This window comes from Chenopodium quinoa, unplaced genomic scaffold (assembly GCF_001683475.1).
Source record: "Chenopodium quinoa cultivar QQ74 unplaced genomic scaffold, ASM168347v1, whole genome shotgun sequence".
Lineage (NCBI taxonomy): Eukaryota > Viridiplantae > Streptophyta > Magnoliopsida > Caryophyllales > Amaranthaceae > Chenopodium > Chenopodium quinoa.
The window spans coordinates 631,346-646,691 of record NW_018742455.1 but is presented as its reverse complement, the minus strand read 5'-3'; the positions used below and the strand labels follow the sequence as shown (position 1 = coordinate 646,691).

The 15,346-nt window shown below is 42.4% G+C and overlaps 1 pseudogene; it reads left to right on the top strand.

Annotated features, from left to right (window-relative positions):
* The first annotated feature begins 1,737 nt into the window (after positions 1-1,737).
* Positions 1,738-4,845, top strand: LOC110717325 (annotated as a pseudogene).
* Positions 4,846-15,346: the final 10,501 nt, after the last annotated feature.

The window sequence follows — 15,346 nt, the reverse complement described above, 5'->3', positions numbered from 1 at the left end:
TTTCAAATCAAAACCTTTTTTTTCTCCTCTTTTTCCATCTATGCGCACCAAATCTGAGAAATATGGGTGAGTGATCAGATTTATCACAATCAAGATTCTCCCCGGTTGAGTTTAGGAACACATCAAGCCACTTGTCATTGGCCACATAACGATCAAGTCTCTCTCTAATAAGAGTTTGAATTGTCAAACCTCTTTCCCAAGTAAACCATTGTCTCATGTAGCCCAAATCATGAAGATTACAGTCATGGAGAGCCTCTCGAAAACCTGACATCCCTTTTCTCTCTTTATCAGCTCCTCCCTCCTTCTCGTCATAAGAAAAAATCTCATTAAAGTCACCACCAAGAAGGATAGGGCCATCAAAATCATTGTAGAAGTTTCTAATCAAAGTCCAGGTTTTGTTTTTATTTTCAGTTTCTGGCCAACCATAGGTACCAACAAAACGCCAAAGTAATCCATCACTCGTTTTAATATCTCCACAAATATGATTTTGAGAAAAAGATTTAAGAGAAGAATCCATATTATCTTTCCAGTACAAACACAGACCACCAGCTCTACCAATACTACTAACACCAAAAGCATACGCAAAACCAAATCTATTTTTATTACTTTTAGCAATAGCTTTATTGACTTTTGTTTCAGAAAAAAAATAAAACATCAAGAACTAAAGAAGTGCACCACTTACGTAGTGCTCGAACTGCACGGAGACTAGACAGGCCCCGACAATTCCAACATAGGAAACTCATTGGAGGGGGCGGGGTTGAACCATGTCAACCTCCGCCGGAATAACAGAATGAGGAGTCATCGCAGGGCTAGACTTAATCCTCTTCTGATGAGTGTCATTTATGGCACTCATTTAACTTCTTTTAGGATAAATTTTCATGACTTTTGTATTCCTTTTACTCCATTTTCTCTAGTTTTGCTTACATTTTATTAGGGTTGAGCAAAACTACCCGAAAACCCGAAAAAAACGATCCGTAACCGTTCCGAAAATTAGGGTACCCGATCCGATAACCACAACGGTTCGGGTACCCATTCCGATAATTTGTTATCGGGTATGGTTATGGGTATCATTTTAAAATTAACGGTTACCCGATCCGATCCGATAAGCATTTTTTTTTGCTTTTTTTTCCCTACTTAAATCTATTAATATAAATCTAAACTTTTACTTTACTTCATAATCACTTTATAATATAAATGATTAGTAATATTATTAATAATTTGGTCAAGATCATATGGTATTGTTTTTAATTAGTTGTAAATTATATCATAATAACTACATAATTAAGTTTAATTATCATTATTGGATATCATATTGGGTACCCGATAACCGATCCGAAAATTCGGGTACCCGAAATTTGGGTACCCGAACTTATCGGTTCTGATTATAGTTATCACTTTTAGTGATTTTGGTTATCGAGTACCCGAACCGCTAGTACTAACGGTACGAGTACCCGTCCCATGCTCACCCCTAGGGGTGTACATGAACAGGACCGGACCTGAAAACCGACCTGACCCGGACCTGTTGGGACCGGACCTGACCCGGACCTGTAGATTCAGGTCCGGTCCCGGTCCTTGAAAATCAAGGTTTCCGGTCCCGGTCCGGATCAGGTCCAAACCCGGGGTTTTCAGGTCTGGACCTGAAACCCGTTAAAAATGCGTTTTTTATAAAAAAAAAAAAAAAAAAAAAAAAAAATAAAAAATCCCAAATTTCAAAAGAATCCGTTTCATTTTTGTTAACACACTCTAACCCTAACTCACTTCTCTCTCTCTCTCTCTCTCTCTCTCTCTCTCTCAGCCGACAAGCAAACACGGCAACACCCACTCCCTCCAGACCACCGCCCACCAGACGTCCAGACCAGCAGTGACTACACGCTGTACATCCTGCAACGACGAGTCGACGACTACACCCTGCATCTGCATCTCACTGTAAGTTCTTTTTTTTTTTTTAATTAAATCTAATTATATTTGAATTGGGTATTTTGTATTTCAATTGCTTATAATGATTGTTTGATGTTTGCATGTTTGTAAGTTCTGTTTTTTAGTTAATTTTTTTTCGAATTCATGATTTTTTTTGAGGTTTTTTTTTATTTATTTTAAGTAACTGTTTTTGAATTATTTTAGTTCATTTGTTTCGAATGCATGTTGAATTTTGGTATCCTGTAAGTTCTTTTTTTTTTTTAAATTAAATCTAATTATATTTGAATTGGGTATTTTGTATTTCAATTGCTTATTATGATTGTTTGATGTTTGCAAGTTCTGTTTTTTAGTTCATTTTTTTCGAATTCATGATTTTTTTTTGAGGTTTTTTTTTATTTATTTTAAGTAACTGTTTTTGAATTATTTTAGTTCATTTGTTTCGAATGCATGTTGAATTTTGGTATCCTGTAAGTTCTTTTTTTTTTTAAATTAAATCTAACCCGTATGGCCTTTGTCCGACTCTTGACATGATACATTGGATAAGGGTGTGAGTGTTTGAAGCCTAGAACAATTTGAATTTGAACAATGTTATGAAGTGCTTTCTGGACAGACATGTTTGGATCCCTACACAGACATGATTATTGTCTCGAAGTTGAGATGTTATGGATTTGGACTTTAGTATTGTGTTATTAAGTGGAAGTGTGATGTGCAGTGCAGGTGCCTCAGAGACTGTATACTTTGGATGAATTAAAGCTGAATGGAATTGAAGCTGCTTCTCTCTTGTCGCCTGTGGACACGACTCTTGGTTCAATTGAAAGGAACCTGCAGATTGCTGCGGTTTTAGGTGGTGTTGCTGCTTGGAACGCCTTTGAACTTAGCCCCTAGCAACTCTTTTATATCTCTTTGGGATTGTTGTTCTTGTGGACATTGGATCTGGTAACTTTTTTTTTTCTTTCCTTTGTCAAACTTGAGAAATTTTTTCCTACATTAATGGTTGAGGCTCATGAAAATATTGTTCATGGACTGAGTCACTGTATTAAGTTTTTGTGCTTAGAGAAATGCTTTGAATCATTTAAACAATGTGTTAATCTGTGGCTTCTAACAGATTTCTTTTGGTGGAGGAATTTCCGGCTTGGCTCTTGATACGATTGGCCATGCCATCAGTCAAAAGTACCACAACCGGGTTATTCAAGTAAGCACATGGTTCATTTTCTCGTTTCCTGGAGCTAATACGTGTTGTCTTATTGGATTTGTTATCTTTAAATGTATAAATATGGTAGATGTTTCCTTATAGGGTGGCCTTTTCTAGTTTTCGTCACACTTAAAGTTTTTGCTATCCCTGAGTTGACCACAAGATCAATTTTCAACTGCAGCATGAAGCTGGACACTTTTTGATTGCCTACTTGCTTGGCATCCTTCCAAAAAGTTATACACTTTCGAGTTTAGAAGCTTTGAGCAAAGAAGGGTCTCTCAATGTTCAAGCAGGAACAAATTTTGTTGACTTTGAGTTTGTCGAGGAAGTAAGTTATTCTCTCTATGACCTGTTGAGTTCTCTTCCCTTTAACACTCTCTCTGAACTATCATGTCTTACTGTCTTAGCTTGTCCAACTAGCTTATGCTTTGGTACGTTTGAACGTCTTTTCCGTGCTTATTTTTTATGAGCTTTGTTTGCTTGAATTTGAAATTCTGAATCAATTTGTGACTGTAATTTGCAGACCAACGCAGGGAAAATGTCATCTACGGTATGGTCTCTTCTTGGTGCAAGCTTTTATGAGGCTCCCTTGTACTTAATTTTCTCTGGAGAAACCTCATGTTAATTAACAGGAAACTACTTATGATTATGACAGTATTATGTCTTTGATTAGATGCTGAACAGATTCTCATGTATAGCATTGGCTGGTGTAGCAACAGAGTACTTATTATATGGATATGCAGAAGGAGGTTTAGCTGATATTAACAAGGTTCATCCTACTCATCTATCTGGTCATTTCATTGATTTAATCATCATGTCTTAGATTCCCCTATTGGTCTTGAAAGTCCCCCCTTTAGTGAACAAAGTGCCCCCGATTTTACTGTTATGCATTTGTCATTCCTTCATGAACACACAGTAAAATTCATATTGTAGAATTTGCTGCCTTGTTGGTGTATTGTATATTTGTATGTATTCTGTTTATTTTGTGAATTCAATTTGAATTGTAATTGAATTCTATCGTTTTATATGTTTAGGATCAACAAGAACCACGGATTCTTACTCTTGCAATGTAAGTTGTTCTCACATTTTTTTATAAAATGTTATGTGTTTATAATTGTTACTTAAAAATTACTTATATTGTGTATAATTATATTGAAGATTGTGTATAATTATATTGAAGATGGAGAGCTCTCAATCCAAAAGATCTGCTGCTTTTTCTTAAGAAATGTCACAGCCACTTTTTGAAAAGGATATGGAAGAATTGCAATCTACTTTGCCTCCAGATAAGAAGTTAAAAGCGGGGCGGGAATACATATGGAACAGAAAAAGTAAGAGGATATGGAAGAAAATTTGAAAGAGTTACAAGAAATGGAGAAAGGTAGTATTAATTTTATGTACTTGTAATTTTGTTAACCAAATTTATTATTTCATTGTTATCATTCATTAATATATTCTATAATGTTTTTTTATTTAGAGGTGCAACATAATGTATCTAACGATGGAGACGATGAAGTTGTTTTCGTTGACTCATTAGTGTGAATCACGCAATCAAAGGGAAAGCAACTCGCCAAAATTCAAGTTGTCTTTGGATAATTTATGTATTTCTAGTATTTGAGACTTAGAGACTTTATGTAATTTAATGAATTATTTGTTATATTTGAGACTTATAGATTTTATGTAGTTTTTGTCATTGATATTTTAAGATTTTATGTAAACAGGTCTATAATTAGGTCCAACAGGTTATTTATTTTCTTTAAAAAAAAACAAAAAAAAAAAACACACAAAACAGGTCTGTTCAGGTCTGGACCTGACCCGGACCTGATTGCTCAGGTCTGGACCTGACCCGGACCTGCTGAATCAGGTCCGGTCCCCGGTCCTCAGAATTGGCTGATTCAGGTCCCGGTCCTAACAGGTCCGGTCCAGGTCCGGTCCGGTTTTGGACCGGTGTACAGCCCTACTCACCCCTACATTTTATTTACTTTGCTTTTTCCTTAGAAGTTTTCTTATTTTCTCGCTTTTCTAGTGTATTTTGCATTTTATTCTTTACTTGATTGATTTTCTTTGTTTATAGGAAGTTGGTGATGTTCGAGAGTCTCAAGTGTGTCCTCCTCGGAGTTTCAAGCCAAAAGAGATGTCCCGTTTCTCCATTTGAAGCCCAAGAGCAAAGGAGTTCAATAGCTTGGTCATTAAAGTTGCGCCTTCATGCCGTGTGAGCATGAAAGAGTGGTGTCAAACCCACCAAGAGTGCTCAACTTACTGCCTATAGCATCATGGCTCATTTGGAGCTCTGAGGACAAGCTTGGCCGCACTAGGGAGGTTCCCCTGCTCTAGTTGCGCGGGCGCGCGCGAGAGAGGAGCGGCCGCGCCAGGATGCTGCGCGGCCGTGCGCAACACTGGAGCGGCCGTGCCCCCATTCTTCTCCCTATTCCGTACCCTTTTTGTAGCGGTCGCGCACGCAAGAGAGGGACCGCGCTCTTTAAGGTCCTTTTTGGAACATCTAACTAACTTCCCTTTTAGTTAGTTTTACTGTATATAGTTTTTCTTAATTTTAGAGAGAGAATTAATTAGAAAATAGATTAGATTAGATTTTTGATGAAATTTTAGAGAGAGAAGCTCTAGATTTTGATGATTGTTCTTGGATTTTTAGAGAAAGAAACTTGATGATGTTGATGAATGCTATTTTAAATCTTCTACTTCTTTGGTTTTGATCATGTTTTTGTAAGAATTTTTTACCTTTAATGCAATTTGATGTTTGATTTTTGAATTTAGTTGAATTACTTGTTGTTTGGTTAATTAGATTTGGATAAATTTGAGCATATTTTGATTACTTTGATGATGATGAAATTTGTTATTGATTTAGCTTTCTTGTTTGAATTTGCAATGACTAGTGAGTAGTTTTCTTGTTAGGGGTAGGGTGAAGCATGAACATGTGATATTTCATGATTAATTGGGGGAATTTTATTAATCATCATTGTGATTAAATTGGTTAGTGAATTTTGTGCATGTGTTTGATAACTTGGGGAATGATCAACCTCAACTATCGTGCTAGATTTCATATTAGGTTCAATGACACGAACAATTGATTTGGAAATTATTATTATCGATTGAGCTTAATTTGTGATTTTTCTATTGGAATCATTTGTAGAGACATCTAACTTGACCCTAGGAAATAGCCTTTTGAGTGATTTTGATTGCATTTCTTGCTTTCCTTTGCGTTGCATGATTGATCGATTTCCTTCCCAATAGCGTGTATATCAAGAGTTCATATGAATCCCGATTCCCTAGCATCCTTTATACTTTTCTTGTAGTTGTTCGATTGAATTGATTCAATTTAGTGTAGACCAACCCACTCCCTAGCCTTCGGAATAGCTTAGCATCGACCTTAGCACTCCCTCCTTCCCTTGGAATTCGACCTAGACTTACCCTAAACCTCGGGTTGGTTTAGCTTTATAAATATTTTTTTGGCCGGGAAATCTAGTCCCCAACGTCCTAGGTTCACCCCTTGTCATCTTCCCAAGTTGTGCCTCGTCCACTTCCACTTTAGAAATCTACTCCAAACTCTTTCTCTTCCCAACAAGTGAAGGATGTTCCTCCATTGTGCAGTCAATGTCTCTGTCTACTCACCTCCAAGACCTTCCTGGGTGTCCTACCGATTTGCGCCCCCTTTAAAACTATCAGTTCCTTGAGAAGTCGAAGAGGGAACTGAACTTGCAAGAGTAAGGGGTTGCACAATATGATCAGTCGGGCTTCTTGTTCCTAGTTGAGGTGTAATCTGCTGCTGTTGTTTGAGGGCAAGAGGTTCAGATGATGGGGTTGCCATCATAACAACCTTACTGCTCCCCTCCGCCCCAATAGTTTCCTAGTACATGGCAACATTCCAGGGCACAGTGTCCCCTGTCTTGTTCGGAGTTGGCTGAATAGGTAGGGAATTGAAGAGATTTCTTGCCACAGTTGAGGGTATCTTTCGAATGGTTCGAGGGTCACGATATCCTGGGAGTTTTGTGCCTTGATTGCCTTTGGGTTTAGACAGCCAAACTTTCTCCTTTTCTTGCTTAAATATTGATAAACGAGTTGACTTCTTAGGTGATGCACTCAACCAAGGGCCATACTTATACACCACTCCGTTTTTCACCTCCTCTTCTTCAACAAATTAGCATTCTATGTCTGTGTGATCCATCCTCCCACGATAATAGCATAAATCAGCAAGTCTTTCATATTGAAAGCTAAACCATTTAGAGTATTGAGAGCTCTTAGCTATTTTTATCCCCCTAGTAAAGGCTTGATAATGTCAACCAACACCTTCACCCTCAAAAATTCGTTCCATCTAAGAGGATCAGAGTCATCATACTCCAAAAATCCTCCCAAATGCTCACCTATTTCATACACAAAATCAGTCGAACGCTCATTAAAAGGAACATCTCTGATTCGTGTCCAGAAAGGTGTGTTCTTGAATCGAACCTCTGAAGGCTATTCGTCACCAATTATTCCAGTCAAGAGAAGCAATTTCTTGTCAAAAAACCAGGGATAGCCGTCCATCACAAAGATATTGGTCTCCACCATCCTAATCGCAACATTACCCCTAATTTCCAGATATTGAGTAGAGTACGTTTCATTGCTTTGACATTGAAAGGTCTCCCCGTAAGCAATTTTCCCACCAAAGTCAGGGAAATTTGAGTCTTTGTGTCATCGTTAACCTCCTCTGTAAAACCACCACCAATAATTTTGTTTTTCATCTTCTGTCAGGCTCAATTTCTCCAAATCCTCCATTTGATTCGGCTCCATTGAATGAGAAAGGGTCAAAAAGGGAAAATTTGAATAGAAATTGAACGGAAAAGGCTACCTCACCACCGGAAAAACTAAACTGAACGCAAGAGCCCTAGTTGAGGGACGAGAGCAAACCCTAGACGAGGGACTATTAGATTAGGCTCTTTACGCTACTCATAAAGTTATACTCAACTTTGATTAATGTTGGTAACTTTTATAATAATAATCTTATACAATACGACTCTCAGTTATTTAATTATACATTTATACATAATAAAATATCATAATCATGTTCATGTTATAATCTACCAAGCTAAGCTTGGTTTAGTGGTAAAACCGTACGATTATCACCTTCCAACCTTGAGGCTGGGGGTTCAATCCCCATTAGGGACACTTTGAGGGTGGGGATCCCTTACCCTTCCCCCTCACTCTCAAAGTATCTAACTCGCAAATACCGGACCAAAAATAACTATAAGGGTTGAGGTACAGTCAGAGTCTTTCTCTTTACTCCCTTGGTTTTTAAATATTTGCTCCACTTTTTTTTTCAGCCATTTTTAAATACTTGCTTCATTTCCTTATTTGGAAAGATTCTACAGTTTTTAATTTATTTCTCTCACCTAGTGGACCCACCATGAATCACATTTAATTAATTTCATATTGTAGGCGTCGCTCGAAGTGCACCTACGTTAAAAGCATGTTGTGAATATGCTTGGCACTCTTAGGAAGTGGGAATTGACATTATACGATTAGGGACAAGAAAAATAGGGAGCCGCCAACAAGTTTTTAAGGAACTTGTAAACCGTTCACGGATCATAAAAGGCAACCACGATTAAGGGACAACGATAGGCAACAACGATTGACCCGTGAAGGTTACACCCCATTCATAATCCATGAGATTACTAACTCCATATGGTTTGGAACCACGAAAGGAGGTTCGGGGATGATGGTACGAAGTGAGTCATTGAGTCACATTTGCCCGTATTGGCCTCTACTCGATTCTTATAGTGAAAAGTGATTCCTGCGATCTCAAAGGCATGCAAATAAAATATTCAATTTGCTCCAAACTATTATTATGCTAAATTGGTTGAATATTAATGCAACATATAATTCTAAAATATTAGTGATCACTTTAATTAATAACAAGATTAAAAAGGAACCTAAATCGGTTGTCCAAATTATCTTATTAGGCGTGATTTTCAATTACATATTCCCTTTAAAAACAATATGGTGATCAATAAAAATAGTAAAATAAACATTAATATTGGAAGCAATTTAACAATAATTGTTTAGGGTATTTTTACCCTAGACACGTGGACCAATGAGAGGTCGCCACGTGTCGAGCTTAGGATGGCCCATGTGGCTCAACATCCTCTTGACACTTGGCGCCCTCAGATATGTTTCCAAAATGGCTGCCTTCAAAGGCCCAGATTCCTAAGCACGCCGTAAAACGGCGCAACCCACTAAAATCTAGGTCAAGTGACCTAGGTAGGGGCACATTTTCCAACGACCCTATAAATAGGGAGATATTTCCCCACTTTGGGGGACACATTGAATCATTAATTACATCCTTATTCTCTTACATCAGAGAAAGTCCTGAGCTTGGAATCTGAGCAGATACCCACCTAAATTTTCGTTCTCTCTATTCCGTTTCAAGTTACTGACTTGTGCGTCGGAGGCGGAGCACCACCCAACCAGTGTCTCCGTTTGTTTTGCAGGTACAGCTCATTGCGGATCAGTCTTCGTGTTGTAACTCTCTCAAGGTTCAAAAACACCCAAAACATTTGGCGCCGTCTGTGGGGAGAGTACCTCGAAGATGGTTCAAGAGTTTGTACCACCCCCTAACCGTCTGGGTGAAGACCCAGAAGTTTTTATAGACCATGAGGATGAAGATCCTCAGGTCGAAACTTTTACAGCCGGAGACGGCTCTCTCATAACTAAACGCATCCGGCCCAGAGACACTCTGGAGCGGGGTGCTTCCCAGGCGGGTCCGAGCAGACCCCCTGGGCAGCCGGAAGGGGCAACCCAAACGGCAGCTGGATCAGCCCCTGTCACCCGAGACGAACTCATGAGGTTCATGACGAGTTTCAAGGGTGAAATTACAGAGCTGATCACCAAAAGCAAGGCTGGCCCAAGTAAAGGTCAGTCGGCGAAGAAGACTCCTCCAGAGAAGGGGAAGTCAGTCAGAAACCGGCAGCCCACTCCCCATCCAAAGGAGAAGGTAGCCGGGACCATTGATTGGTCAAAAATTCTTCTTCTTGGAGGGAACACCAATAACACTCGCCGGCCTCAGCAGCCGGTGAGAAGTAAAAAATCAACTCTTGATGCCCGGGAGATTATTAACCGGAAGAGAAACCAATCGCTGTCTGAGTCGGCTTCAACGTCGAACTTTCCAGACAGCTTCAACAACATCTCTGCAGGGAGTGCACCCTCCTTGCATGAGAGCCAGACAGGCGGTAATACCGTCCATTCTAGCCCTCATATGATTGGAGCCGTCCCGTATGTGCCTACTCAGGCTTACGGGCAGTATCCTCCTCACTTCATGCAGCCGACCTTCTTTGGGGGTCAGGCGGCGTATCCAAATGTCCTGCCGTTGGACTGGCAGCTTCGCCTGCTGCGCCTGGGTGAACAACCTTCTGCGTTCACTCGGGAGATAACCGAGGCGGCTCAGCCGGCCAAGGTTAAGAATGTGTTGGTTGGTACCTATGATGGTACCACCAATCCGGAATACCACCTCATGGCTTACACCAACCTCATGTATCTGCAGGGGTTGGATGATGCCACTTGGTGTCGATGCTTCCCGGCTACATTGAAGGGCATTGCCCAACAATGGTTTGGCAACCTGCCAGCCGGGTCCATAGACAGCTTCAGGAAGCTTGCCTTCCTGTTTGCTTCCAACTTTTCAATAAACATCCCTGCTAAGAAAACAAGCCTTGATTTGAGCACTGTTAAGCAGGGAGAGAGAGAAGGGCTGCGCTCATATGTCAGGCGGTTCAACCTGATCAGAATTCAGATTCAGGGACTGTCTGATGAGGTAGCTTTTACAGACTTTTTTAAAGGTCTGAGAGACGGGTCGACCTTTAAGTTCGACCTAGTCAGAAAAGGGGCTTTCACCCTACAGGCGGCCCTGAGGGAGGCGGAAAGCTACATTCAAGCGACCGACCTCTGCTCGCCTGGTAGACAGTCGGACTCTAAGAAGTCTGACAAGCATAGAGACAACCGGCCTGCTCAGCCGGCAAAAAAGAAAGAAGAGAGCAAGAAGAGAAAAGAGGTCTGGGCGGTTAGTGACTCTGACCAGCCGTCCCAGAAGAAGAAGAAAGAATTTAAACCATACGTCCCAAAGTACGAGTTTAACAAGGACTGCAACTCCATCCTCATGGAGATAAAGGACCGACTGTCCCTTGAGAAGCCGAATCCAATGAAAAGTTCCGTTCAATCCAGGAACAAAAATAAATTTTGCCAATATCATGAGGAAGTTGGCCATGACACCAACGACTGCTTCAGCCTACAGCGGACGTTGGACCGTCTGGCTGACAAGGGGATGTTGAAGTCCTATATTTCCAAGTCCCCAGCCGGGGCAAAAAAGAAAAAGAAGGGTAAGTCCTCCAAGACTACCCCCCAGCCTGCTAGTAGTTCGGATACCGACAAGGAGCCGGTCTACACTATAGCAGGCGGGTTTTCATGTGGTGGCCCTACCATCAGGGGCACCAAGAGCCATCTTCGAAAGATGGACAAAGATGATGATGAGCAGGCGGAAGCCAGCTCCTCCTTCCCAGACGTCTTAATCACTGAGAAGGACAGGGGCAGCGTCCGTCGCCCGCATGATGACCCGGTGGTCATTGAATGTAAGGTTGCCAACCAGCTGGTTGGACGAATCCTTATTGACACTGGCAGCTCATCAGACATCATCAGCCTCCGGTGCTTGCAGAAGCTGAAATACAATATCAGCAGCATGCATCCGGTCACCCACCCCTTGGTTGGTTTTGGGGGTGGGATGGTCTACCCAGCCGGAAGAATTGATTTACCCATTCGGCTGGGGAAGAAAGGCCAGGGACGACATATTGTCGTCAGATTCTTGGTCGTTGAGGAGCTGACCGCCTACAACATTATTTTAGGCCGGCCAACACTCAACGTAGCCAAGGCAGTAATCATCCCATCTCTCATGCTCATCAAGTATGAGAAGGATGATGGCACTGTTGGTTCCCTAAATGGGGATCAGAAGACGGCTCGGGAGTGCTACCTCTCAGCCGTCAGGGACACTGTAACCCCAAGTGTCCAGGAACCAATAGACCTTGACAATGTCAAGGATGCCGATCCAGCACCCGCCCCACCAGCAGCCGGTAAGAAAAGAAAGGCACCTCTGCTGGTGGAGGTGAAGAAGGAGAAAAAATAGCAATCACTGATCGGTGAGCGGCCAGATGAGCTCCGTCCCCAACCGGCTGGAGAAAGCATTGATCTCGTTCTTGATAACAGCCGTCCAGAACGTACTGTTAAGGTTGGGACAGTTGCTCATGCTACTTTGGGTGCAAACTTGCACCTTCTGTTGAAGGAATTCAAAGACATCTTTGCCTTTGAAGTGGAAGAGATGCCAGGCGTCAGCCCGGATCTCGTTGTCCACAAACTCGCCGTGGACCCCAAAAAGAAGCCCATCCGGCAAAAGAAAAGAAACCACGGTGAGGAAAGAAGTCAGGCGGCAGCTGCCGAAGTCAAAAAGCTGCTAGACGCCAGGTTCATTCGGCCTTGTAATTTTCCCGACTGGGTGGCCAATGTGGTCCTTGTTAAGATACCGAACGGGACCTGGCGCATGTGTGTTGATTACACAGATCTCAACAAGGCGTGTCCAAAGGACAGTTATCCGCTTCCAAAGATCGATAGTCTGGTCGACTCTACAGCCAGTCACGCCTTGATGAGTTTCATGGATGCCTACTTCGGCTTCCATCAGATACCCCTGTGGAAAAAAGATCAAGAAAAGACGGCCTTGGTCACTGATCAGGGGCTATTCTGTTACACGGTGATGCCGTTTGGCTTGAAAAATGTGCCGGCTACATTCCAACGGATGATTAACACTGTCTTTGTTAATCAAATTGGGAGGAATGTAGAGGCATACATTGATGATATGATAGTCAAATCCAAGCAGCAGACGGATCACCTTGCTGATCTCCGAGAAACCTTCACCACACTCAGGCGGCATAAGGTCATGTTAAATCCTAAGAAATGCGTCTTTGGTGTTGAGTCTGGGAAGTTTCTCGGATTCCTGATTGATCAAAGGGGGATAGAGGCTAACCCTGAGAAGATACAGGCGGTGATTGACATGAAGTCACCCCGCACTGTCAAGGAAGCACATAGACTAACCGGTTGCCTGGCCGCTCTGGGGAGATTCCTCAGCCGATCAGGTGACAAATGCCTTTACTTCTTCCAAGAAATCAGGAAGAAAACCAGATTTGAATGGGGGGATGAGGCTGAGGCGGCCTTTCATCGGCTGAAAGAACACCTCCACTCTTTGCCAAGACTTGTTAGTCCATTGCCTAGGGAGGTGTTATACATGTACTTAGCTGTCTCAGATCATGCCCTCAGTGCCGTTCTCCTTGCTGAGAGAGACGGTGTTCAGCTTCCGGTCTATTTCATTAGCCATGTCTTAAAAAATGCTGAGCTCCGGTACCCCATGGTAGAAAAATTTGGCCTTGCCCTGTATATGGATTTCAAGAAATTGAAGCCATACTTCCTGGCTCATCCGGTGGTAATCTACACTGATCAGCCCCTCAAGCGGCCAATGTCTACCCTGGAGTCATCCGGATGAATGTTGAAATGGGTTATTGAAATGCAAAGTCTTGAAATCACTTTTGAACCTAGGTAAGCAGTGAAAGGTCAGGCGTTTGCCGACTTCATTGTTGAAATGACCCGACCGGTGCAACCGAAAAATCTTGACTAGGTTTGGAAAGTGTATGTAGACGGAAGCTCAACAAAGAACGGCTGTGGTGTAGTAATTATATATGAGTCCCCATATGGGGACAAATTTGAATATGCACTGCGGTTTAAGTTTCAAGCCTCAAATAATGAGGCATAATATGAAGCCATGCTAGCTGGAATCCGCATGTGTAAGGCGGCAGGGGCAATGAAGATTGACGCCTATTCTGATTCACAGTTGGTCGTTAGCCAGTATGAGGGAACATATGAGGCAACTCATCCGGCTATGATCAAATATCTTCAGGCAGTCAAGGAAGAGACTGGGGCACTTGAGGAATTCCGTCTGAATCAAGTGCCCAGGTCAGATAACAACCTGGCGGATGCCTTGTCCAAATTAGCTTCATCCGCCTGCTGTGATACTCCTCGGTCGGTTTTTTGGGAAGTTCTTGAAAAAAGAAGCATACATGAAGAGCCCATTGGAACCTTAGACCGAGGCTCCACTTGGATGGATGTCATCTGGGCTTATCTTTCAGACGGCACGCTCCCTGATTCACCACAGGAAGCAGCCGTCCTAAAAAAGCGAGCCGCAAGCTTCGAGTTGAAAAATGGAGAACTCTTCAAATCAAGATTTCTTAAACCCTTGTTGAAGTGTGTCACCCCTGAAAAGGGGAAGGAAGTTCTCGAAGACTTACACTCGGGATTCTGCGCCTCTCATATAGGCGGCAGGTCCCTAGCCGTCAGAGCCAGACGACATTACTTTTGGCCCACTCTTGAGGCAGACGCCAAGGAGTTGGTGAAGAAATGTTACAAGTGCCAAAAATTTGGCAAACTCATTCACCGACCGGCTACTGATCTGACGGCCATCCACAGCCCAATCCCGTTTGCAAAATGGGGAATGGACATTCTAGGTCCTTACACGCCTGCTCCAGGTGGAAAGCGCTACATCTTGGTGGCTCTGGATTACTTCACCAAGTGGGTGGAGGCTGAGGCGGTCAAAAACATCAAGACCTCAGACGTAATTTCCTTCATTTGGAAGAACATTATCACCCGGTACGGGGTACCTATGTCTATGGTGTTTGATAATGGTCCTTAGTTTGAGACGCCTCAGCTAAAAACTTGGTTGGGAGATCAGGGGATCTCAAGCTATTTTGCATCTGTTGGCCGGCCCCAAACAAACGGCCAAGTTGAAGCCTTCAACAAACTCATCTCAGACGGCATTAAAAAGAAAATAGAAAGAGCCGGTGGCTTATGGGCAGAAGAATTAATCCATGTCCTATGGGCCATCCGGACAACAGCGAAGGGGGCAACCGGCGAAACCCCATTTCTCATGGTATACGGTGCTGAAGCCGTTTTGCGTATTGAGCATTACGAGCCGACTCTCAGAGTTTTGCTCTATGTTGAAGAGGCAAATTGGGAGGCCATGCGGCTGGCATTGGACTCCCTCCCGGAGCGTAGGGGCAATGCTGTCCTGCGCCATGAGATATACCGCCTGAGGATGACCAGAGCCTATAACAAGAGAGTGCACAAGCGTCCTTTGAAAGTTAACGACTTCGTGTTACGGAAAATGGGGGC